Genomic DNA, 26,843 nt, shown 5'->3' with positions numbered 1-26,843 from the left:
TGATAGAATGAAAAGAGGAAAACATGGATAAGAACAACTCTGCTAATAAGATATAATATCATCAGTGCTGTGGCAAGTAGGAAAAAGAGGCAAAAATCCTTTAGGAGAAGAAATAAGGAAGAATTTGATTTAGCTTTAGGCATTGTGAAATGCTTCATGGCTGAAGTGTCATTTAAAAATGATCCTTGAAGAATAGGTAGACACAAAACAAGAGATGAATGAAGAGCATCAATTTAGGTAGAAGGAATTGTATGAGTGATTGTTCACTGTACATTTGTCTTTGTATGTACATCTGGCAGGCTACCCTCGATTTACTTTTAACACAGATAACTGCATATATTTGTGACTTTACTTCTGGTCTTCCAAATGCATGTCATCCCTACATGTATTTATACCCTTATAATTCTCTTAGCACAGCTGGCAAACAGATTCTTCTAAATCCTCTGTAACAGCCAACTGAATTTTCACCTTCTTTTGCAATCCTCCCAACCCTAGCCTATATGTCCTATTGATCTATTCTCATCTAAAATTCCTCCAGAAAGAATAAAAATACAGTAGGGCAACTCAGTATTAACTGATCTTTTGATATTTTAAAACTCCATCTTTTTGTTTCTTGGTTACTCATTTGGAAATAGAATCTCTAATACACAGACTGATGTGAAAGATTTTTCAGATGGGCCCAATAGATAGTTTTTTAAACTATAGTTTTATTTTCAACTTGTAAAATGGAATTTATAAACAATATGATATCTTTCTCTTAGATCAGAGCTCTCTCTGCTAATAAATCAACATATTTATTAGATATGAGTCTGGAAAATGAACATACAGCAAAACATTAGCTATGTGGAGCCGTCAAGAAAGGAGCTATATTTTTTGCAGCACAAAGACGAATGGTTAATAGTCAAGGAATTGCCCTGAATTCTAGCACTCGCTCTGTATCTCTCTGTGGCCTGGAGTCATTTGCTTAACTTCTCTGAGTTTCACTTTCTTTGACTTCTATTTTAAGAAGTGATAATAAAATATACCTCTTAGCAAATTAGTTAATATAATGTGGGTAAAGGATGGTATCTATACATAGTTACCACTTAATAAATGTTACTATTTTATTATCATCATTATTATGTAATGCAAACCTTGTCTTTCTAAGCACCAACATATTTCATATTTTTAGGTTAACTATTATGGATGTGTGTGTGTGTGTGTGTGTGTGTAAGCTTATCTGCTTTTGTAAGCACATATATTTAACACAATCTAATTCTGTTTGATCTTTAGGGGCATAATGTCAGTCATTAGGTATTGTTCTGCATTCTAATACCGTATTATAGCTTTCATGGTTTACTAAGGAATATAGGCCTTTTAATTCTACACTAAATTATCCTAGACTGGGGTAGTTTTGTAGTAACTACAGTTACATTTTACACAAATCATGTTTCCTACCTGCATTCACTTCTTACTCTTCTCAGTGTTCTTCCAATTAGTTATGAACTTTATAAAAAAAAAGAAAGAAAAAAACCTTTCCAGCTCTCTTAGTTGATGTGTCATATAGTACTATGTTAAGAGCTAAGTTGGCTGTCCATGGAACCTGCCATGGATAGAGCACATGGAATTTATCACACCAAATTTAATACATCTATTTTGGCTGTTCTGAGACCTTTCTTGGTGACTTACTAGTTTTTGTCCCTATAAATATGCATTATAAATATGCATTATAAACAATGCTCTAGTTTTGAGTAATACCTCCTGAAATGTATTTAACTCATGAGAGAGGGATAAGGGTATGCACTAATCTCAATTATGAATTAACTTTAGGGAATTAATATTTTATTCCTAATGAGCATATTCAGTGAGAACAAAGTTAACTGTTGCAGATATAGGATTTTAACAGTAGATTACACTAATCTATAATTAGCAGAATCAATTTGCATTCAAATAATGAATATGCTGAAGTTCTTTAAAAACAGTATGTTCTTTAAAGTAGGTAAAATAAGACCCTGGCAAACTAAATTAACTCCTGTGAAATCTCCTTCATACTATTTGCTTAGTGAAACCTTTCTTTGTAAGCAGTACAAAGTTAACTCCAGCCCAAGTTAAATTACCACAAATTCCAAATTAGTGTAGTCCAAATTAATGATGCTTTGCTATACAGAGAGTCTCTTCTCATTGTTCTGCTGGCATTCTTGTGATGTTATAAATGTGCAGATTGCATAATTTTATTTTCTTCCTCTGCAGTACTAGACAAAAGGAAGAGGCAAAGTGTTTTGTGAGCAGAAATTGCCCTCTTCTTTTGTCACTGTATCCTGGATCATGCAAAGAGGAAGCTCGGACTGGAAATTCTTGTAGGAGCTAGCAGCCATTTCTCTTCTAAGCTGAGATACTATGCGCCTTTGTATCTCTTGACCTGGTAACCCCATGAAGTCAAAACCATCTGTCCTGCTCTCTTTCACTGAAAATAAAGAGAAGCTGAAAATGAACTGCAGCTCCAGTTCCTCACTGTATGTTCTTTTTTCCTTCGCTTCCCATTCCTCCTACACTGCCCTTTCTCTGCAGATTTCCTCTCCCCTTTGTACTAAAGCTGCTTTACTTTTGTTTTGATTTGATTTGATTTGATTTTCAGGAGTGGAGACTGAACCAAGGACCTATTGCACTGAGCTACAATCCCCTGCCCTTTTTATTTATATTGATTCTGTTTAAGTCACTAAGTTGCCAAGATTGGGCCCAAATTTGTGATCCTCCTGCTTTAGCTTCTGAAAGTTTTGAGATTCCAGGCTTAAAATCTCTTTCATAAGGTTCACATCTGCTATGGTTTGAATATGGTTTGTCCTCCAAAGATTCAGGTTCCAGAAGCTTGTGTTGGCAATATTGAGGTGATAAAACTTTTAAGATATGGGGACTGATGGAAGATAATTAGGTCATGGGGGTGTCACCCTCATTAATAGATTAATACTGTTCTGAGTGGGTTAGGTCTCTCAGAAGTGAGTAAGTTCCAGACAACATGTTATTACAAAAGAGAAACACTGACCCTTCCCCATTTTTTGCTTCCTTGGTTTTATACATGCCTCTTCTGCAGATGGCTGCTTTGCTTTTCATTTCTCTGCCATGTTACAGAGAGGCCAGATGGAGCACCATAGTACTTGAATTTTCTAGCTACCAAAATTGTACCCCAAATAAATGTCTTTTCTTTAGAAGCATATAAATAAATCTCAGGTATTTTGTTATCGCAACAGAAAATGGACTAAGAATCTCCATATTGTCAAATTCAGTAGTTTTTGGAACTTTTCAACCACTTTATTCTCTTTTTTAAATTTATGCTATTTAACAACCTCTTCTTTCCTTGAATTCTACCTTCACCTCTGAAGCAATATGCTTTACAGGTTTTTCATTTTCTGTCTTTTGTAAACATTTTCTTCCTTTTCTTCCTCCCTTCACTGTGAGTGTATTAATACCTGTATTTATAGATGAGGAAAAAACATTGAATAAATTTATCTAAGGTTAACTACCTCACAGTTGGTTTAGCCAGGGCTCAAACTTCAAGCCTTATTCCTAAGTATTATAGCACAGTTATTATGTTGGCTTGTATTAGAAATTTAACCCCACTACTATAGTGTAAAGTAAATACTAGTAGCAGAATAAAAAAAGCTCTATGTGTGTAGACATAAATGAGTTAGAATAAGTGTAGTAGAAATTGGATTTGATAATCCCTATGTATCCTTTCAAACTTTGAGATGCCATCGTTCCTTCGTTTTACCTTTCCTTTCTTTGTCTGCTACTCCCCAAAACAAGTATTCTGTTTAAACAAGCCAGTCAGCTACCTTTCTCTAAAACCATTGACTCACATACCTCAGTATGTTCTCATGCCGTTTATGCTGTCCTAACATGTCCTTACTTTCACCTACCAAAATGTTGTCCAACTGATACCACCTAGCACAGACCCTATCTTCTCCAAGCAGCTTCTGGATCATATAGTTAGAAGTCTTCTTTTGTATCTCTGAAATCCCTTGGTCATTATATTCAAGTGAATCACTTGATTATGGACCATCTTGTTTATGCATATTAGTTACATCTTTATGTTTTAGTCTTTCAACTCATTCATCAATGGCTATTGGAAATGTTCTTGACTTACATGTCTTTTAATAAGATTACCGTATTTTACCTACAGTATATATTCAAGAAATATTTGTCAATTAATCACATATTTAGTTGAAGAATTTCCCTTAGCCTTTATAGTCTATTAACTTCTTTTCCACAAAACTGGACATCTAATATCTCTTACTTATTAATTGATATCCTCACTTGTCCCTAAATGGCAAACTCAGACATTTGCAAAATTACACCCATAGAGTAGCCACAAAGCAACTCTTGCCAAAAGATTATCTGGTCCTAATAGCATCCTTGGCTATTGCCAGGCAATGTTTCATAGATGCACAAGGGAAACTAGTGAGTGAAGTCTGGGTGCTCAAGATAAAGTAGATCTAAATAATCAAGATTAGATAAGTAATCTGGCTATGAGCTTCTGTAAGGATCTATCAGCTTTGTAGCTTTTAACTTAAGGTGACCTCAGAATTCTTCAAAGTATTTTTGCTCTTGAACTTAAACTTTTACTCTTGAAAATATTTCTTCAGTAATGCTGCAGCTGCACACAAATTGCCTAAGATAGCAGTAATTGCATTTATTTATGTGGTAGTCTATGGCTAAAGAATATAAGATTGTTGACTTTATGTAAAATCACAATACCACGTTCCTTTCCCAAAATGTCGTCTGCCTCGTGGTTTTAGAGCCAGTTGGATTTGTAGAAGCAGAGATACCAACCACTAAAGTGGAAGAATCTACACTTCAGTAAAGTCAACTGGATGATGACTAAAATTTTTTGAATGGTTTGTTTTACCGACATCAGGGTGCTCTAGAAGTCGAAAGTATCAGCTCTCTGGATGAGTACACAACTAAGAATAATTATATATCCAAATAAGCATCCATATGTGGATATAGTCTATTTACATTATCTTTTCTCTAAAGGCCTATGTTTGAAGATATGTTTGCACTTAAATATTCTATGCCCGGTACTAAATAGTATTGCCAGAGATCATATTAATAATGAATAGCTTATGGAAAGACAAATATTCACCCATTTTTCATTTGTGATAATGATTAAATCCCAAGTTCAAGATCTCCAGGAATAATTTTCAGTTCAATAATATGCATCAGGGTGGTGATTCTTTCTCTTACAATGTATTCATACTCATAGCATTTTATAGGTGAAGTACAAATAACCAGCGAGGAAAAATAACTTTGACCAAGTTGGACTCATATCACTAAGAATGTTATGTTAAGATAAGAACTCCAGAGAGTATCTAATCTAGATCATGGGCATCCTAACTCAGTTCTCAAGATTTCCTTTAGAATTTCTAAGAGTCATAATGAGACTCAACAATATAGAGATGACAGTGAACAGTTCCAACATGCAAAGACTAAGTTAATAGGGAGTGGGGCTGCAGAGCACCAACAGAAGTTTTGGCCAGACATAAGGAATAACTATACTGTTATGGATTATTAGGGAAGTTGTTTAAATTCACTTGGAAGAGAAATATAAAATGAGATGAGCACTCATCTGCCTGGGAGTATTTTTATTTCCTTTTTTATCTAGAAGAAGGGGAATGAAATAGGCAACTTTTCTATGACACAGCCCTTTGATTTACCTTAGACTCACAGGGCTAAGACTTTTATTTCATATGTACTTTGAAGTCCAAAAATGAAAGCACTGATTGTTTTTAAAGGGAGAAAATGCCACCATTTTATGTCTTGGTGTATGGTATTTCTAGCATGTCAGCTGAATTATTATATTGCCAAAGGCAAGAAGAAGCTATTGTTCCTTCAGATAGAATTAAAATAAGAAAAAGTGTAGACTAATAGCCCTACTCAGTTTCTTTAGTTCTTTGGACATTTTTATTTGATTATTCTTTCAAGAAATAAAACCATTATCTTGATAACTGGAGGATCAAAAAAGTAAGCAGGTTTTTTTGTTTCTCAGGACTGATAGAAACTCAGTGTGAATTTTTTCATCTCTAGGAGGTGATGGAGGAGAGACTAAAAGTAGAGAAGAGCCTGAGAGTGGCACAAAAGAGGCAGGATAGGAAAATGCAAATATATTTTTCTTGAATTGACCCAGTCATCAGAATAACTTTGGAATGATTTTTTACTTTACTGTACTCAAATCTTTAGGATTTCTCTTAGGAGACATGAAATGTAAAGGCAGCCTCATATTATGGTCATAATGCAGAGGCTATGGTAGGTTGTGAATCATAGTGTTTTAGAATTGGAGATGATTATGTCTAACCTAATCATGTTTACAAATGAAGAAACTGAGACCAAGACAAGTGAATCATCTAAAGTCACATGTTTAATTCATGATAAAACAGGAACTGGTTGTTGCCAGACCTATATAATCATTTCAAATTACCTATGACTATGGCAGGTAATTAATTCATTTTTATTGGAGAAATGTTATCTATAACCCAGAAATGCTGATTTCCACCATTTAATGACTAAATGATTTGTAGCAAGCTAATCAGCTGGTATGTGACACTCTGTATCTGTTAGGCTGTAACACCTGTGAGGGCCCTTTGATCTTCCTAGGAAAGGACCAGAAGACTGGAAAATGCCTGAGGGAGGATCCCTTATATATTGCCAAGTGCAAGCAGCTCAGAAAAAACTCTTTGTGATACCTGCTTACTTGGCAGGACAGTTTGCACCTTTCTCCAACCCCAACCCATCCTTAAGGCTACTCAATCTAAATAGGAAAATATGTATAACTGTGGTTTTCTTGGTGACTTAAACTTTACTGCATGATTTTTTGTCTACATGATCTCTTTCAGTTTCTTGATTGGTGAATAAACTTGACTGAGAAAATCAGTTAATTTAAGTAAAATTCAATTTTAGAGTGAGGAGATTCTTAAGTTTTCAAAGGATGTTTCCCCCTCCATTAGTTAAATAAAGTTAAGGCAAATCGTTCTTGTCCTTAGGGCCTATAAGAACCTCCTTGGCCTTCATAAGAGAAGGCAGCATACTCAGACATGTAGTGAAAATATATTGTAGATAGACTGTGGCTGTAATACTGGAATTATCACTAATTAATCTTTTAACCTTGGGTAAATTACACAGGTCATTCCCAAGCCTTGGGTTGCACATCTGTTTAATAGGGAAACATTTTTTAAGTGTTGGTTACTACAATTGCTTGTTGGGGTTTGACAGGTTAAAAATAACCATACTGATTTTCTGTTTCCAGTTATGAATTAAACAGAAGGGAGTAAAACCACAAAAACCCCATAAGGAACAAAGTGTAGTATCTGCTTCATATGTAAAACAGGGTTAAAGAACAAGGCCTGAGCCTGAGGTCCAGTGAGGTTTATTATCAACTAAGGCTGCAAACCTGTACCTTGATACCCATCTGTAGAGAAGATTGAGTCAGCAAAACAGATCTTTTACCCTTCCAGGATCATTGGAAATGATGGGTTATGTCACTCTTCTATGAAAGCTAGATATTCAGAGTAAGACAGGCCTGTAGGCCTTTCTCCAGAAGACAATGTTAAGAGAAAAAGTGTCCTCTCAGCAATAGGGCTTTTGAACTGAGAACAAGAATGCACAAGTTAGTCCATGAATGAGCACTTATTTTCATTCTAATCTTCCAGTTAAATAAGGAGGACTTAGGGTAGGGCAAAAGTCCAGAGTAGTTTCCATAGTGCTATATGTCCCTTCTCATCAACCAAGTGGGAGTCTCACCTCTTCCTGATAGAAAGATGCCAAGTGAGACAAGACCCCCATAACTACCCAACAACATTGCTGTTTCTTTTAAGACTAACATGACTTTCTTCAGCTAGGTATGGTGACATATGCCTGTAATTCCAGAATTAAGTAGGCTGAGCCAGGAGGATTGTCATGCATTTGAGGCCAGCCTGAACTACATAGTGAGCCAGGGCAACCTGAACTACACAGTGAGACCCTATCTCAAAAAAATAACTTTTGATATACTTTCTCTAGGATTTTTTTATACAAGGGAAACTGGTAATGACAGTCAATTGTGCTGATACACAGAAAGGTTGCTTTGGTATACATGTGACACATTAAGATTTCTTTGATTTATAAAGTTGAGAGAAATTCCAGATGGAACAAGCCTCATATAATCTAATGTAGCACCTCACAGTGAAGAGGCTCCATTTTTATGAATTTCAAACACAAAATGCCTCTGTTGCCTTTTCAGCACGGTCATGTGTCAAATACTGTTCTGAGTATTTCAAATGTGTCATCTTATTTGATTTCCCCAGCAACCCTGTGAGATCAATGCAATTACTGTTCACACTTTACAGATAAGAAGACTTAAGCAAAGAGTTGTTGAGTAATTTGTCTCAGTAGTAAGTAGAGGAGGTGACTTGCATACGCATGCTATGGTAGGTAGTGTGTGGCACAGCAGTAGAGTGCTTACCTGGTACTCAAAGACCCTGAGTTTGATTCTCAAGGCCTACCACAAAAACAAACAAAAACCAGGCCCCTAAATCTCAGTGCTGGGAATCAATTAAATAAGAAAGGTGACTGGGCACCAGATGTCACTTTTACTTAAGAGCACCCCAAATGATTCCAGTCTGTAAGCAGCATTGAAAACCCAGTACAGGTAACTGTGCTATATATGACTAAGTATGTATATACAGGTCACTGTGGTTCAGAATGTTAGACATGTGCAGTATTGTGTGATGTAATATGTCTGGTCTTCTATTGAGAACTGAAGTGACAGAACACTGTAAAGTAGTAGGCCAAAAGATGGCAAAGTGGTAGTATAACTTTTTACCTCTAGTCATCTCAACACAGAGTAAAGAGACTGACTCATTTGTAATTTTTCTCCTTTCTCTGCTCTATTTCCTGGTATCCATTTATTTGCTGAAATAAAAATCCCTGATGATGAAATTCCCTGTGGTCCTGAGCAAGGTGATAGTCTTGGTTTTTCCCCCATCTTCATTTTCCTTGATAACGTAAGCTATTCAATTTAATCTATGTAGGTTATAGTACTTCACATTGAATGATTTCTTGTGTAATAGAATTAATTTGAAAATATTTTACATTTGAAATTTAACCAAAGCAGTTTTATTTGCAAGCTGTTTTATGGAGTGTGGTGAGAGTTAATGGGAGTGGCACACAAAGCCAGCAAAAATATATCCAGCTGTGGGAATAGTGTCCTGATTTGGGAGGGCAAGTTTTGCAGGTGGCATTCGCTCACTACAGTCACTTTCTTCTGCATATTTGATTCAGTAGCAACAATAATGAAAGCAGCAGCAGCTTTTATTAGATATTGATTGTATGCCAACCACTATGACCAAGTACTTTACATATAAAAACTCAAGCAAACTTCACAGAAAATCTATAAGACAGATAGCATTTCATATTTTGTTTACACATTTAAACAAAACCTAAGGTTTTGAAAGTAAGAAATTGTCCCAGGATATAACTAGTAAGTAATAGAACAGAGTGACAGTTGTTAAGGGCATGTGTTCAGAATCCTGGCCCAGATCTTAGGCAAGTTATTACAGCACTTGGAGTCTTGTTTTCTTACTTACAGCATAAAGATAATAATACCAAATATATAGTCCTGTCCTAGGATTTGAAGAGAAATGAATGAATAACACTTAGCATATGCTCTTCCTTGGTTTAATATTTATTTAGTCTTTATAATTGTGAAGCATTGTATTAAGCATTAAGCTACTACAATGAGCCATGTATAAGACAGTATTGAACCTGGCCTGTGGCACAGTCTAATGAGAAAGACAGTCATTAAGCAAATTAATTACACAAATGTAGCTATTTGCAATTATTCTGAGTTATATAAAAGTGCCACCTTGTAGTGCATAGTGAGTAAATTAAAGCAAGTATTTACTGAGTGACTTACATGCTGGACACTTTTCCAGGTAGAGAAATGAATGCACATAAACAGTTGTGATAAACAGTGAAGCATTTTTATTGACATTTGTGTCAGATTAGGGTGATGTTAAAGAAGCCATCTCCTTTACTCTGGTAAATCAAGGAAGCTTTGAGGAGACAAAGTAAAATGTCTGAAGATGCTGTGTTCAGTTCATTGGAGCAATTAAATGAGAATGTGCCTTCTTTCCCAAGTCTAGTTTTTAGGTTCATGTAAGTCTTGTAATATGAGGGGCTTTACCAGCGCCACTGGCTATTATAGCTTGTCTAGATGTACCCTGAAAGCCTCATGTGGTCATAGGTGGGGCTTTTTCAGAGGTGGCTAAATCTAAAGTGTGTGGTTGATTCAGGGTGCAATGCTAGGAATAATGATGGGTGATTACTAAATCAGTCCATATACTGGTTTGGTAGCATCTAATCCCGTGGCTAGATAGCTATAAAAGGGGCAAAAAAAACCTGCTAAGGTCCATTTCTTGCATTGCTACCTTGTGTCCTTTATGAACTGTTTCTCCTTTACAATGCCTGTCTGCCATGCCATCCTGACATGGAACCAGCTGATTATGGACTAAAACTTCTAAAAACTGCAAGCCAAAGCTTTCCTCTGTTTAACTTTGGGTGCCAGGTATTTTGTGTCAGCAAAAAAGAAGTAACAAAGAAAGATTTTGGCACCAGACAAGTGTGGCTATTGCTGTGTCCGTACCTGACTGTGGTGCAAGAGCTTTTGGAGTTAGCTTGTGGGAAAGGGAAGAATTTGCAAGTGTTTAGAAATGTCAGATGAAAGAGTAAAACTGGAATTCCTTGGGCTGTCTGTACCTAATGGGAGACTGGTCAGAGCTCAGAAGACCAAAATGCTGATAGAAAAGTTACCAGTAAAATTCCCTAGGCTTGGGAAGTTTCTGCTGGAGAAAAGGACTATATCAGTTGTTAGACTCCAGATGTATATTATGGCTTGGCAGGAAGTTTGTCTGCATTTTACTCAACTCTACAGATTTTTCCCTAATACTGAGATTAAGGGTGGTGAACTAATTAATCTTATAGAAGAAATTTCAAGGCAGTCAACTGTTGATGCAGGATCATGGCTGCTGTTGGCTTTTAGCCACCTCTTTGTGAGAATCAAGAGCAAAAAGCCTAGCAGAATGATTTAAAACATCGTGAGCTTGGCCATAAAAGAAGTTTCAGCAAGAACACAGCAGAGGAAATCTTGGTTGCTGAAAAGAAACAGGGGAATAGAAAAAGATGATCTGAGAGCGTCAAAAGAAACAGCAGGACTATATCCTTTGCAGTTTCAAAATTATAAAAGTGAGACTTTGCTTTGAGAAGAGAACCACAGAGTACCAGAACACTAGGCTGCAACCTAGTGAAGTTGTCCCTTGGGATTTGGTTCATAGCCACTGGACCCCTACAGCCAAGAGAAAAGGAACCCTGCCTGCTGCTCTAGCTGGCAGGAGACCTTGACATCGTCCACATCATGCTAGTTGTAGATGCATGCAAAATGCAAGAGTAATTCAAAAAGACCAAAAAAAGCCAAACATGGTAGCACAAGCCTGTAATCCCTGTACTTGAGAGGCTGGCACAGGAGGATCACTGCAAGTTTGAGGCCAACCTGGGCTACAAAGTGAGTTCAAGACCAGCCTGAACTGCACAATGAAACCCTGTCTCAAAAAGACCAAAAAAAAAAAAAAGAGTTGTGGATTAAGGAAGGCTAGATTTCACAAGAAGGCCTACGAGGCCAAGCAAAGTGCTCTGAGAGGATGATGCTTGAAGCTGTTAGTGTGAAGACACCAGAAGTTTGGAGAAGCTAAAAGTGTGACTTGAGTAAGGAGAACTACAAGGAAGGAGCAGAGCCAGCCCAAGAGAGAAGCTGTGGAAACTATAACCACCAGCAATACCATAGGGTTGGAGCCACCCAAACCCTCTGGAATTTACATCTTGCCACAGATTGCCTCAGATACTGCATATAGGATTATAGGACTTAATGTTTCCCCTCCTGGATTTTGGACTGGCTTTGTTACTATTCCTTTGTATTCCCCTCTTTGTAACTTTAAGAGTGGAAGTGTCTATCTTGTTTTATTGGATGTTGGAAGTATTTTTGTTTTCATATACACAGGGGCTTGCAGTTAAGAGTTTGCTTTAAATCTCAGAGGAGACTTTGGACTTGGGCTTTTCCACAATGCTGAAAATGTTAAGACTTCAGCAATTCTCAGAGATAGACTAAATGCCTTTTGCATAAGGGGACGTGTGTGAGTCTTTGGGGTGCCAATGGGAGAATACTGTGGTTTGTGTCAAGATGTCCCCCCAAAGCCTCATGTGATTGTAGGTGGGCATTTTCAGAAGTAGCCGAATCTAGAGTATGTGACAGATTCATGGTGCAATGCTAGGATGAAGGGTGCAAGGATTAAGGGACTTTGATTACTAAATTAGCCCACTGATTGGTTTGCTACTACCCTACTTCTGTAGAATATAAAAGAGGCAAAAGGAAGATGATAAGATCCTTTTCTTGCTTTGCTACCTTCTTCTCACTATGAGCTGCTTTTGCTCTACAATATCTGTTTGCTTATGCCACCCTATATTGGAGCCAGCTGATTATGGGGATTGAAACCTCTACAAACTGTGAGCCAAAATAAACCTTTCCTCTTTAACTTTGAGTGTCAAGTGTTTTGTCTCAGCAATAAAATAAGTAACTAAGACAGTAGCCTTGAGAGTGATTCTGTGAGGTTTTTGGATCAACCATAAGAACCAAGGTTGCCTTCTGAGATAAATACTAAGAGCTGAGTTTGCATGAGAATTTGGCACAAAGTCTGAGCAGAGAACAAGTCGTAACTACTTACTGTTTTCGGTTGTTGAAATATATAAATATAGTAGTTCTGCTGGCAAGCTATTTTCTAATCTGGCCTGTTTTATTCACTTTCATAATTACCATGATCTAGGATGAACAGCCTGAGAAACATTGACTAATACTTCCTAAATATCTCTGCAGGATAGCTACAAGATTTCTGTGCCTCTTGATTTTCTGCCAGGTCTCTGCTAAGCAGCTCTTACTACATTAGACATGTGCAGAGAGGACTGTAGGTCATTCAGGCTGGAACTTAACATCAATTAAGACTGCTGTCCTCTGCAGTGGGGGTGCCACTCTATAGCATAGCCTATAGAGCAAGAGATGCCATTCACTTTTTGTCCACCTGTCAGACAACCAGTCTGTTGTTTAGGCTTTGTGTTGTAGCTCTCAGACTGCTCAGAAGTGTTCTCTGGCTTGATTAAAATAAGCCAAGTAGTAGTAACTGCTACAGAATTTTATTTTTTGCTTTCTCCTGGGGCTGATGAAGTTAAGCATGGTTTAGGATTCAACACACCAGTAGGTGAAGTCTGTTTACCATAACTCTGAGAAAAATCCTACGGGTCTGTTCTGCCTTCTGTATCTTCAGGTTGTACATCCTCAGATTCAGCCAACTATGGATCAAACAATTGGGAAAAAATGATATTCATACCAGATATGGAGAGATTTTTTTATTATTATTATTCCATAAATAATACAGTAGAACAACTATTTACCTAGATTTATATCGTATTAAGTATTACAAGTCATCTAGAGATAATTTAAGGTATGTGGGAGAATATTGGTAGGTTATGTGTAAATACTATGTATTTATAATATATAAGGAACTAAAGGATCCACACATTTTGATATCTGTGAAACCAACCCCCTGCAGATATCAAGGAGAAATGATACTATCACTTTATACATGAATTAATATACATTAGAAAATAACAGAAGATTAGACAAAGTCTTCAAACATAGGTTTCTAACTCACTACTTTCTAAAGTTTTTCATGAAGCTGCTGTAGTTTAGATCTAAAATACCCCCCAAAAGTCTCATGTGTTTAGAAGGTAATTAGATCATGGGGATACTGTATTCATCGCTGGATTTACTCTTTGATAAATTCAGTAACTAAATGTGCTGTTAAGGGGAAGGGCCTACTTGGAAATGGGTCACTTGGAGGCATGACCTGGAAAGGTATATTCCCTTCCCCCAACTCTCGCCTTCTCTCTTTGCTCTGTGGCTGCCATGTGGTGATACTGCTGCTGCCTGGGAGAACACTAAGCATGAACCAAACCTACTGAAACCATGAACCCAAATAAACTCCTTGTTTAACTTGTATGTGTCAGGTATTTTGTCTCAGGGATAGAAAAGTAAGTCATACAAAGGCAGTGATGTGATCTGAACTGTGCTTTCAGAAAATACTCTTACCAAAGTGCTTTTATCATGAATTGTAAGGGGATATAACTAGAACTGGAGAAAAAAGACTTGAAATGGCCCAGGCAAATGAAATATGGTCCTGAACCAGTGGATATGAGTAGAAAAGAAGAGGGGATTGATACAGAAAACTTCATGAAGTATTATAGCTTGAAGATTCATAATGAAAAAGACATTAAAATCATCTAGCTCAGGTACTGTCTTTAAACAGAGTATAATTATTCCCTCTTTTATAGGTAATTCAATTATGATTGAGCCCAAAGGACTTGCCTGAGGTTCCTAGATATTATGGGCAGAAAGAAACTGACTGGAACACAGAACTCCTTCCTAGTATCCTCTTTCTGTTAATGCCTGGGCTCTCCCAAATCTGTTTTTTGTTTATTTTATTTTAAAATATTTTTTGAAGTATATAAAATATGTAAGTCATACATACATACCCAAAAACTTTCATAAACAGCATACTCATGTAACCAACATCTGACACAAAGCACAGATCATCCTTGGCACTGCCAGAATTCTGCTGTGACTTTTGTAGTCACTTCTGCAGAACAATAATTTCTATCCTTCCTTTATCGTCCTCTTTTTAATGACAGAGGTTAGTAAATTTTCTACTAGGATCCTTCTTGAGCATTATTCTGTATACTCATGAGGAAGAACTAGAGAATAGAGTCCAAGAAGTAGGATTGCAATGTTAAAGGGTTAAGAACCTTTACATTTTAATGACGAATACTAGCATGGAACATATACAAAGGCTTCACTGAGTCACACTTCCAACCCTGGTATTCATGAGGGTCATTCCTTGTCCTCTTGCCAGAAGATGGTACCATTACTACTATGATTTTTTTTACCAGTGCCGTAGGTCAGAAAGGATAACTCCTTATTGCTTTAAAATATTTGCTTTTCACTGATGAATAATGAATTTAAACCTGCTTTTCAAATGTTTACTAGTCTTTTATGTTTCCTTTATCATTCATTTGTGGTATCCTTTGCCCATTTTTCTGTGGCTATTTGGTTTTCTTTTATTATGGACTTGCAAGTGTTCTTTTAACTTTTGGAAACACATGTTTTTTTCTGTTAAAGGTTTTTCAGCGCTTTCCTGTCTATTTATGCTGTGTTCTTTTAAAACAAGTCTGTTTTATAAAGTTATTTCTCTCTTGTAGATTCTTTTGTCTTTCCTGTAAGTGTGAAAACTATATCTTCTAGACTTTTAGAGCAGCCCTCTGTCAAATGTTGTGTCCCATAGGCCCCAGCAGTACAAATGCATATATCAAATCATGTTTTCTCTATTGGAGGGTCAGAAAATTTAGTCTTCTTCATCCCGCCTATAGTGATCAACAGTGAAGCTCTTGATCTGTTTACCAGACAGACTCCAGGGTCTCCTTGGGAGAAAAATAGGGTAGCAAGACATACCTGTCACATATCTGTGGGGGGTGGGATGTGCCAAAGGGAATGTGAACATAGTGTAAAACTCTGGTCATTCTAACATCATGTCCCCAGCTGTTTTGTGTAATGATACTCAGGCAGCTTAGGCACTTTAGAATATTTGGTTGCCACTTGAAGGTGTTTGGTTACACAGAATGAGGTCTGGAAAAATTCTGTCTTGTGTCTATGAAGGGAACTGAAACTTGTTTTGGCACATAAAAACTTCTTCAATTCCCATCCATATTCTTTCAAATGTGTATAATTTTAAAGAATGTGAAATGATGTATCATTAATATGTGTCAATAAGGATCATTCATATCTAAGAAAAAAATTTGCTAATAAAAATTTTAAGCCTGGCAAGATAATATTTAGCCTAGTTACACAATCAGGTTTCAAGACATTTCAGCAGTAGAAAGTTGCAAAAAAGTCATATGTTAATATGTTTGTTTAGGTCACATTTACTGTATTCCTACTGTGTCATGTAATAGCAAATAGATGGGTAGATTCATTTGTGAATTTCTAGCTGATAGCAATAGATGAATAAGACCTGGCTCCTGTCTAGTAGAGAGCTACATCCAGTAAATAGAAACTATCCCCTACCACTGATGAAAAACATTCCCCCCAAAGTTCTAAAGGGCCCACATCTCTTAGTTGCACAATTAGATTTACTGAGTTGATGTGAAAGTAATAAAACTGGATTCACCTTCATTTAATCAATATCAGTGCTTATTTCTGGTGTTTTCTCTCAAGAGCTCATTTATTATAGGCTTTCTTAAAAAGCTGATCTGAGCATTCAGACAAGCAAAAAGAAGCCTGTCCATTTCCAGAATTTCCTTCATCGAAATGTTAGTGACATCTGTAGGATACAAAACTGAAAATGATCTTGATTTGGAATGATGGATATTTAGAAGGTAAAAATAAGAGAAAACTGTGAGGAGCTTAAGCCTGCTTAAGCCTTAAGTGTCCTGAAGAATGACATATTTTCATGGAGAAATGTTCTGAGGGTGATAATTGGCTTCCTGTTGCTGGCTGAATATGGCTTGAGAAGAAAATACTTTCCCTAGATTGTGAAACAGGCAGTGTTGGTATTGTATTTCTAAAATTAATTCAGTAAACATTTGCTCCAGTAATTAGGCTCCATGGAGTTTCATGCTGAGGGTACATTTTCATTGTGTACAATTTAAAACTTTCTTAAGGGATGTCAGCTTTTTAAAAAGCTGAATATTGGACTGATCATCTTCCCCCTTTACCCCCTGTCCTGGCTATATTTGAGATTTAGATCCAGTGGGGATATTCTAGAACCATCAAACTTTCCAGAATAGCTCTATAATTTACAATTCCATCTCTCTTCACTTTGCCCTCCCCACAACACACATACACTATTTCTCACAAATGTTCTTTGAAGGGATCAAGCTGCCTTTACTTCCCAGCAAACCCCAGGGTTATTTTTGCAAGTTAGCAGTCTAGTAATTCTATCCCTTTCCTCATGGAGCAGGTGCTCGAGTTTTTCACATTTCTTTGGCCACTCATAGTTAGTTTTCTTCCAGAGCAAGAATTTTTAGCCCTGACCACCTCTAGAAATGTAAATCAATCTCCAGAGAAGGCCCCTGTTAGACCAAAAGCTTGACTGGCAATATGAAAAGAATCAGAGCATCTGGTAAGTGGTGGGGAAATAAGTAGTGGTAGGAGGGAGGGTGTGCTTAGAGATCATCTAGTTTAGTAGTTCTCTACCAAGCTGCCTGAGGGATGCACTAACGTTTGTGTCTATTTGTACTATATAGTGATCATTGTAAAGGGAGGTGGTGGCTGGAAGCAGGTATTCCTATTGGTGCAGCCTATAAAAATATTTCCAAATAGAAGGACATTTGTGTAGTTGTAGAACCAGCACTACCCCGCCAACTTTTATTGAACTAAATTTGCAAGCATCATGTAACAGTGCAATGGCTGAACTATGACCCACATCTCTAAACTCTTTATCCTTTCATCTTTTTCAGTGTTCTCTGCTATGGGAAAAAGGGATGAGAAAGAAAATAAGACAGGACAGGAAAAGAAAAGTAATTGTCTGTGATGGCATGCCTGCTCCATTGTACTCTGCAATTTCAAATTCCTTGTCTTCTAATCCCAGCAACATTGTCTCCCACCAGGCATCTTCCCTTGAGCCCTATTATAACAGTGGACTCCTTGCCAGAACATGCCCTGTGCTTTCAATCCACTCCCTCTATACAGAATAACCTCCTTCTCGTAGCCAGGCAAAATCCAATTTGCTCCCACAAATGAAACAGATTTACCACAGCCCTAAGTACTGTATGCTAAGATATCTTCAAGTAGTAACTTTTGGCTAAGTAAACATGCATTGTCCTTCCAGGATTTTTATCTTATTTGAAAGAAACTGTTGCTAAGGCCCAGCTCCAACATGGCCACTTCCACCAAAATTAAGCCTACCCAGATTTCCCTATCTGAAGTAACTTCTCTGTTCAAATTTTAATTTTTCCTTGCTATTCCTTTTCCTCTATTATGGAAATTTGTGTACATATGAACATTCTACCAGCTTATAAGATCGTGAAGGCAAAAACCATGTCTTGTTCATTTTTTTTTTTTTTTTTTTTTTTTGTACCTGGGATCAAACTCATGGCCTCGCGTTTGCCAGGCAGGTGCTTATGCCACTGAGCTAAATCCCCTGGCCATTCTTGTTTGTATTTTTATTTCATCCATCAATATCCATTATAGTCCTGCCTGCATAGTGGTTACCTAGAAATGGACTGGATTAATGAGTAATTTTTTTCTTATTTTCTTAGGATTTCTTTTCTTGAACTGAGCATATTTCCTGTTAGATCCTCTTATTCTCCAGTAACAAAATCCTTGTGTCTTTTATTCACTCATTCATTCACTCACATATTCATTCTACAAATATTTACTATACTTCCACTCAGTCAGTTACTGCTTTAGGTGATAGACATACAACAGTAAATAAAATAATGTCCGTGTCTACCTTTATGTAGCATACATTCTAGTAAATGAGACAGATAATAAACACATGAATAAGTAGATATTCTGTATGAGTTGAGGTATAGTCATCTAAAAATTAATAAAGCAGATTAACCATATAAAAATAAATAAGGGCTACAGCTTAGGTAAGGTATCAGGGAAAGCCCATCTAAGTGGGTGACATTTGAGCACAATCCTTGTCTTTTCTTTATAATATTACCCTGACCCTCCAACAACCCAGTAGCTAGTACAGAGCTAAATAGTTTCCTGCATGGGATATTTACTAACTTCCACAACATCCTTATGAGGTAAGAGCCAGTATTGACTACTTCTTTAAGGCTTGGGCTCAGAACTTGGGCTTGAAGCTATCAAAACTAGTCTGTTATCTCAAACACATAAATAACCTCTCTAAACTTAGTTTCCTAAATGTACAAAATGGAGAAAGTGCCACCTACTTCTTAAGATGATTTTGTGGATTCCATGAAATAATAGTAGGCTTCTTGTTGTAAGGACTACATGAAATAATGAATGGAAAATCCCTCAAAATGTAATAGAGTCCATACATAAATAGACTATGCATGTATAGCGTTATGATAGATGACACAGGTACTATGTAGGATCAGTGGTAAATACAGAAACTAATAAATGAACATTAAAAAAATTGTTATTCATATAGAAAAAAATGAAAATAAATTCTCACACCATATTCAAGATCAATTAAGAATATCCTAGTTTATTGTCTGTTGCTATAATAGAATACCACAAACTGGTAAATTATATGCACTAGATATTTATTTGCCTCATGGTTCTGGAAGCTGAGAAATCTAAGACAGAAGGGCTGTAATCTGCTAAGAGCCTTCTTGTTGTGCCATCCCCTAGCAGAGATCACCATAGAAGGATGAGATTGAATTGAACTGACCCTTTTTATCAGGACTCTATTCCAGGTAACTAACCCATCCCAAAATAACAGCATTACTCCATTCCTAAGGATAGACCTCTTGATCTGACCCTTAAAGGTACTGCTTTTCAATAATATTACAATAGCAGTTAAATTTCAACATTAATGTTGGATAAAATATTCAAACCATATAAAATATAAACTTTGAACACTAAAAAATTTTAATAAAAAATATCAGTTAATATCTTACTAGCATTAGAATAATGAAGATGAATTAAGGTACAAGACTTGACTATAAAAACATTGACTGACAGGCTTTATATTAACATTTAAAACATTTTCATGAAAGTACTCCTTAAAGAATGAGAAAAGACAAATTATAAACAGAAAATATAGACAAATCAGAACTGAGAAAGAGCTTATATCAAAGATATATATGTGGAAAATGTAAAAATTATTAAGGCACAGCCAATCCCATAGAAAAATGGGAAAAAAAACTCATGAACAGACATTTCTCAGACTTGGAAACACATATGCCCAATTAGTTCGTGAAGAGATTGAGCATCATTATTAATCAGGAAAATGCAAATCCAATCATAACAAGACATCACATTACACCCAATTGGTTGGCAAAAAATAAAAGGTGACTACACCAGGCAACTTTTCTTGATTAGGGTGCCTGAAAGAAAAAAAAAAAATGCTAATGCCCTAAGACAGTGGTGGCAAACCCATGGCACATGTGTTATTTTTAAGACAAAAGATGTTAATGTATGAGTTGGCTTATTCAAAACTAAAACCTCACTATTCTAGTTTAATTGCAGCGTTGGCACTTTGTGATAAATGAGTGGTTTTTGGATTGCAGTTTTGGCACTCATCTCCAAAAGATTTGCCATTACTGTCCTAAGACAACCATCATATATAAAGCATTTCCTTCTCTCCTGTATATCTAGAATGATACCTAGCTATGCCATCCTTGTGATAATTAAGGAGATAGTCATTCAAATAATTTTCTGTGTTCTGTGACTCAGAAGAGGAAACTTGGCTAAGAAAGGTAAGTGTCAGATATGTAAATTCTTCAGAATGTCATAGATATTCCAAATATCATATATGAAAATAAGACTAGAAGATACAAAGAAGGCAGATTGTCTAAAGACCTCAGAACATAAAGAACAACAGTAAGTTCCCTGGGTTTTCTTTTTGTCTCATCCATCTCACACTTTGAGCTAAAAACCTGGTAACCCAGAAAACCAATGGGTGCAGGTAAAATAAAAGCCTGGTGTCTAGCAGAAAACCTGGAAAGATAAGCCTACCTAGATGGAAAACTTACAAAAAAAACTAAGCTCCTTACTTCACCCTAATACCACAGAAAAAAACTGTGTCCCTAGTCCCACCCATTCTCAACCAAGTGGGGAAATTATGTATCCACCCTCACAAAGTTCTAAGGAGGTACCCCAACACCTGTTATAACCCCTCACTAAGATGGTATGAGAGAAGGCAAAGTACTAACCTGGAACTTTTGTCCCCACTAGTTAGCAGTGAACCCCTCAGCCCCCCGACTATATCAGGAAGAACCATTTAGATAGTCCGAACTTCCATTCCTCCCTGATAACTGATAGTTACAAAACCATCTCTACCCACTAAGCAGACAGAGAAGACTTAATGTAAACTCATTGCTGTCTTCTTTGCCCAGAAGTAACAAGTCCACTATCATAAGGTGTCATTGGAGACTACTGGGGCACAAGAACTCCTACTTCTGCTATTCAGTAATGAGGAGACAACCTTTCTTACTTATCTGTGGAAGTCAAGTGGAGAATCTGAACTTCTGTATCCACCTGGAAGTGTTGTTGAGACAGCAACCTTTCTCCCCTGCTAAACTGATGTTAGATAATGCCACCTAAAATAGAAAGTTAAAAGAAGATCCATACTCTCAAAACATTCCAAATGCCCATGTGTCACTGGAAAATAACTCATGTAAAGAATGCAAATTTCAAACTGAATGAAAAATAATTATCAATTGTTGCCATCACTGAGGTGACAGCGCTATTACAATTATCTGAAAACGATTCCTAAACAGTTCTCATAAAATTCCTACAATGAAAAATGATGAGCACAAATTTCAAACAAAATGGAAAGTGTCATCAAGGAAAAAGGAGCTATAAAGAATGAAATATATTATTTAGATCATAAATATACAGCAGTAACAAAAATAATAAATCTCTCTGAATAAGATTGACAACAGAATGGAGAACACAAAAGAATCATTGAGCCAGAAGATAGAATAATAGAAATTACTCAATATGGCCAATAAAGAAAAACTAGTATATTTAATAATTAATAGAGCCGAAGAGGCCTGTGACACTATAACAAAAGATATAACATTCATGTCATCACAATCCAAGAAAGAGAAGGTATACAGCTAAAACAGTACCTGAAGAAGCTATGTCTGAAAAGGTCCCAAATTAGCAAGTTATAAAATTACAGATTCAAGAAGTTGAGCAAACTTATTAACAGGATAAACTAAAGAAATACACACCAAGACATCATATTGAAAACTTTTAAAACTACAGACAGAGTCTTGAAAGAAGACAAAGAAAAAATCATACTTTTACCTGCAAGGGAAAAATAGTGAAAATGACAAAACTCTCATCAAAAACCATGAAGACTCCAAGTAAGGAGTCTTTTCTTTGTTCCATGAAACTATTCTTCAGAAATAAAGGAGAAACCAGAACTTTTTTCAGATAGAGGAAACCTAAGAGCATTATCACCAGAATACCTATAAAGAATTGCTAAAGGATATTCTTAAATTGGAAAAGAAACCTCAATATCAGGAAGGAAGTAAAAACAGCAAAAATGTAAGCAAAAATTATCAAAATAAAGCAGGAGTATCTTTTAATATAAAGTAAAATAGACTCAATAGCAAAGAAAATTATTTTTGATAGAGATAAGTTATAAAAGTATAGATGTATTATTTAGCCAAGAAGATGAAACACCGTAAGTGCATATGCATCAAAAAAGTGGTGAAAAATATGTGAAGGAAAAACTGAATAAACTGAGAGGAGAAAGGCAAATATATAACTATTAAGCACCACCTTAACACCTTTCCCTTTAACAATTGAAATATCAACTAGACAGAAAATAGACAGGATATAGAAGAACTCTATAAAATAAATTGTGTGATATAACAGCAAAAGACACCTTCTTTTGAAGTACCCACAAAAACATTCCATGACATACCATGTCCTGGGTCATAAACTCAACACACTAAAAAAGAATTACACAGAATATGTCCTAGAGTCAAACCATTAGATGTGAGGAAGAGGATTATGGGAGAGATGAGGAAAAGGAAGTGACAATGGGGGTGAAAATAGTCAAAGTATATGTTATATGCATGTACCAATATACCAAATGAAACCTACTGTTCTATATAACTATGCTATACTAACAATTTTGTTTTAAAAACTTAAACTTATTTGGAAGAAGAAAAAAGAAAAAAATAAGAGCTGAAGATGTGGTCTGGTGGTAAAGCATGTGACTTCAATGTATGAGACCCTAGGTTCAGTTCAGAAAGAGACACAGAGAGACAGAGAAAGAGAGATATGATATAGAAAAAAAGTAGCAAAATAAACCCAAATCAAGAAGGAGCAAAAGTAATGCCACCCAGAAAGTAGTGAAATTAAGGATAAAAATAAATCAGTGAAACAAATAAATGAATCTTTAAAAATAAATAAATCAAACTGACATCTCTCTAGTAAGACTGATAGAGAAAACTAAAGACACAAATTACCAATATACAAAATGAAACTATTAGTACACTCTACAGGATAGTAAAGGAACTGTGACCAGTTCTACCTAGATAAACTTAATAGCTTGTATGAAAAGACCAGTTCTTTAAGAGACAAGGTATCACAAGGCAACCAAGATGAAATCAGAAGTTTGAGTAGCTATAAACTACGATGGAAATTAAATCCATAATTTGAAATCTTCCAAAATTAAATCTCAATAGCTAAATGATATCACTAGAGTTTTACCAAATTGAACTAGTTCCAACACTATACAATCTAAGATATACAATAAAAAATTTCGTGTTAATTTTTATGAAACTAATATTGCCCTGTTACCAAATGAGACAAGGACATTATAAAACAACACTACAGACTAGTATCCCTTATCAATGCAGACATATAAATCCTTAACAAATTATTAGCAAATACCACAATATATTGAAAGAATTATAAACCATAACTAAATGATGTTTATTCTAGGGATATGAGAGTGCTCAGTTTTGAAAATCAACTGTGTAGCCTACCATATTACTAAGCGAAAGATCACAACTAATGCAGAAAAGGAATTTGAAAAATTAAACATTATTTGTGGTTTTCAAAATATCTCTCAGAAATATAGAAAATATTTCCTTACCCCGATAAAGAACATCTTGATTCTTTAGCTTAATAAAGAATTTACTGTTAACATTGTACTTACTGGCAAAAAGACTGAATTGGTTTCATTCTGGGGGTGGTAAGCCAGGCAAAAATGTCCATTTTTATTCAGCATTAAGGTTGGTAGGCTTAGACAATGAAATAAAGTTGGGAAATGATTTTTTTAAAAAAGAAAGGCTTATAGATCAGAAGGATAAAGTTGTCCATATGCATAGATGGCATCATCTACATAAAATATCCCAATGAATCTACAAAAAATATCTAGAACTAATAAATGAATTCACAAGATTGTTTGAGATGCAAGCTAAATTTAAACAAAAAATTATTTATATTAGCAATAAGCATGTAGATACTGAAATTAAATAGGCAAAAACTCAAAGTCATCCAAATAAAATAACTTAAGTGTAAATTTACCAAAATATATACAGGATCTGTATGCTGAAAATAAGTACTAACTAAATGGATAACCATATTATGTTCATATATCGAAGGTACAATATAGTAAATCTGTCAGTGGCCCCAAACTGATATTTAGATTCAAAATTTTTATCAAAATTTCAGCAAAGGATTTCAGACACACCGATGAATTTATTCTAATATTAATAGGAAAATGCACAAGCCCTAGAAGACCTAAATCAGTTTTGAGAAAAGAACAAAGTGGTAGATAGGGATCACTCTACCTGGTATTAAACTTTGCTGTATAGCTACAGTAATCAAGCCTGTGTAATATTGGTTGAGCAACGAATATTTAGATCAATGGAACACAATAAAGAAAAGTATACTTAGATAAATATACCCAACCCATTTTTTTCAAATGTGCAAAAATAATACAATGGAAGGGCCATAAACTTTTCTGTCAGTGATGCTGAAGAAGGTGGACCGTCTCAGTCCAAAAAACCCCTCAGTCTGAGTCTTATTCCTCATGCAAAAATTAATGCAAAATGAATCAGACTTAAATTTAGAATGTAAAATTGTAAAACTTTTAGGGAAAATATAGAAAAAATCTTCAGTACCTAAGGGTAAACAAAGAATTCTTAGACTTGATACCAAAACACAATTCATAAAATAAAAAGTTAGTAAATTAAGCTTTAAAATGTCACTTTTCTTTTGTGATAGACCTTATTAAAATAATGCCTTATTAAAAGAATAGGCTACATAATTGGAGAAAAAAAAATTTTTAAATGTGTATCTAACAAAGGATTATTATCTAGGATATATAAAGAACCATCAAACTCAACAGGAAAAAAGGAAGAAAGGAAGGAAAGGAGGAAGAGAGAGAAGGGGAGAAGAGGAATTTAATTAGAAATCTGACAAAAGATATGACTAAACACTTCATAGATTGGTATATTACAGATGTTAAACGTACTAAATCAACTAAAATGTTGTTCAATATCATCATCCACTAAGGAAATGGAAGTTAAAATCACAAGATATTACCTATTAGAGTGACTAAAATTAAAAACATAAGGGGCTGGGGATTTAGCTCAGTGGCATAAGCACCTGCCTTGCAAGCAGGCGGTCGTGAGTTCGATCCCTGGTACTGATAAAAATGAAAAAGACAAAAAATAAAATTTAAAAAATAATGACATCATTAAGTTCTGGCTAAGAGACAAAAACCGAATCACTCATTACATCGCTATGGAAACATAAACTGGTATAGCTACTGTGGTAAAGTTTTAACTGTTTCTTTAAAAACATGCATCTATATTAAGGCCCAGTAGTTGTATTCTTTGCTGTTTTTGTTGATGTTTATTTGAAACAGGGTCTCAATATGTAATCCAGAATAACCTGAAACACTGTAGAGCCAAAACTGCACTTGATCTTGCAGCAACCTGCCTTACTCTCCCAAGGGCTGAGATTAAAAGTGTGAGCCATGGTGTCTGGTTCTCTGTATTAGCTCTGATACCTTCAAGTGAATGTATGATTATCACTACTTCAGAATTTCATCAAAAATATTTTAAGACAGATGACTACCCCAAAGTTCAGGACACTTAAGTACAACTGAATCCCCATTGTGAAAAGCAGAGATAAAAAAATTGAAATAACAGAAGATGTACCAGGCTTCCTTTGCCATCTTAATGTACAAAGAATTCAACCACAAGTTATTTTTTCTGCTATTTCCTGTAACTTTTTGCAGAGAAGGCAAAGGTAAGGTATCTAATAAGCAAGATGTTTCCTGGAGTTACACTGTGTAAATTCTATAGATCTGCCCCTCAAGGCGAATATTCCTCAGCTATGTACCTTGTTCTGCCACCGGTACAGCTTGAACAAAATGTATTCTGCATGTCTGCAGTGGGGCAGGGGCATAAATTTATAAAGGGCACATGGCAGGAATGAGCATTGATACCAGAGACAAGGCAGGTGCATGGATAGATGAATGTTGCCCCATCCTCCAGGAAGATTTGACATTCTCCAAGGAAAATAAAGATGAAGAAAATACAAGGGTAATTAAGATTTGAGACTTCTTGTAGAAAATATGTAAGCTTTATGCTTTAGTCACAGAATATGCTCAAAAATTATGTAGCTCTGTGCCTCCAAAGGTGAAAATTCATTTACCATAGTGCAGGTACATTATACTAAGAGTTTGGAAGTAGCAGCTTTTGTCTGAATAACTGTGATTTTGCCCCCACAGTTTTCATCTTTTTCAGAGGCAAGTGCCTGTTGCCTAGCCCAGCTAATAAGTTAGAATCTTATGCTATGGGATATTTTCCCATGTCCAAGGTTAATTTTGCTGATTAATATTCTTCCTCTCCATCAATAAGCATTACCTCCAGCTTATCCATCAAGGAAACGGGCAAAATATGTGAATATTTAGTTCACTTAGTGAACACAGTTTTAAGAATGAGATGCATTAAACCTAGAGAAAATATTAATGAACTTGCCCAAGTTCAGTTACAAA

The 26,843-nt window shown here is 35.8% G+C and overlaps 1 protein-coding gene across 5 annotated transcripts in view; it reads left to right on the top strand.

The window, feature by feature from the left end:
* Enox2 (ecto-NOX disulfide-thiol exchanger 2) overlaps window positions 1-26,843 on the top strand; it is a 290,611-nt gene that overhangs the window by 114,357 nt on the left and 149,411 nt on the right. The gene's annotated exons all lie outside the window — the stretch shown is intronic.

The sequence above is a fragment of the Cavia porcellus genome, unplaced genomic scaffold (assembly GCF_034190915.1).
Source record: "Cavia porcellus strain 051 isolate PalLab524CR breed Dunkin Hartley unplaced genomic scaffold, mCavPor4.1 scaffold_3, whole genome shotgun sequence".
Taxonomy (NCBI): domain Eukaryota; kingdom Metazoa; phylum Chordata; class Mammalia; order Rodentia; family Caviidae; genus Cavia; species Cavia porcellus.
The sequence above is the reverse complement of the archived record's forward strand: the minus strand, read 5'-3'. Positions and strand labels throughout refer to the sequence as shown.